The 432-nt window shown below is 60.4% G+C and overlaps 1 protein-coding gene across 1 annotated transcript in view; it reads right to left on the bottom strand.

Annotated features, from left to right (window-relative positions):
• The window catches only part of LOC106894396 (uroplakin-3b-like protein), a 4,781-nt gene that overhangs the window by 936 nt on the left and 3,413 nt on the right, over window positions 1-432 (bottom strand). The gene's annotated exons all lie outside the window — the stretch shown is intronic.

Raw genomic sequence — 432 nt, 5'->3', positions numbered from 1 at the left:
GGGGGGGGGGGGGGGACAGGTTACTAACACCCCCCCCCCAGCAGCGTAAGGACACCCCGGTAAGGACACCCCCGTGACCATGGAGTAGGTGTAAACGCGACGCTGTCCTTTGTGTGGAAAAGAATATGGGGGTTTTAATATATGTATATGGTGCATCTACATATAGGCACTGAGTCTGCTCAAAAGGGGGGGCACAGCTCCCCACACCCCCCCCGGCAGTGCTCTCCAGCTCCTCATCCTCAGCACTGGGGGGGTTTCATCCCTGCACCAGGGACCCCCAACCCTCAGTACAGGGTCAGGATTGGTGGATCAGGTCCCACACAGCCCCCAGTACAGGACTGGGGACTCACATCCCCCATGCAGAATCAGGCCCCCTGCACCCCCTGTGCAGAATCAGGCCCCCCACAGCCCCCATTGCAGAATCAGGGACCC

This window comes from Calidris pugnax, unplaced genomic scaffold (genome assembly GCF_001431845.1).
Source record: "Calidris pugnax isolate Ruff unplaced genomic scaffold, ASM143184v1 scaffold133, whole genome shotgun sequence".
Lineage (NCBI taxonomy): Eukaryota > Metazoa > Chordata > Aves > Charadriiformes > Scolopacidae > Calidris > Calidris pugnax.
The sequence above is the reverse complement of the archived record's forward strand: the minus strand, read 5'-3'. Positions and strand labels throughout refer to the sequence as shown.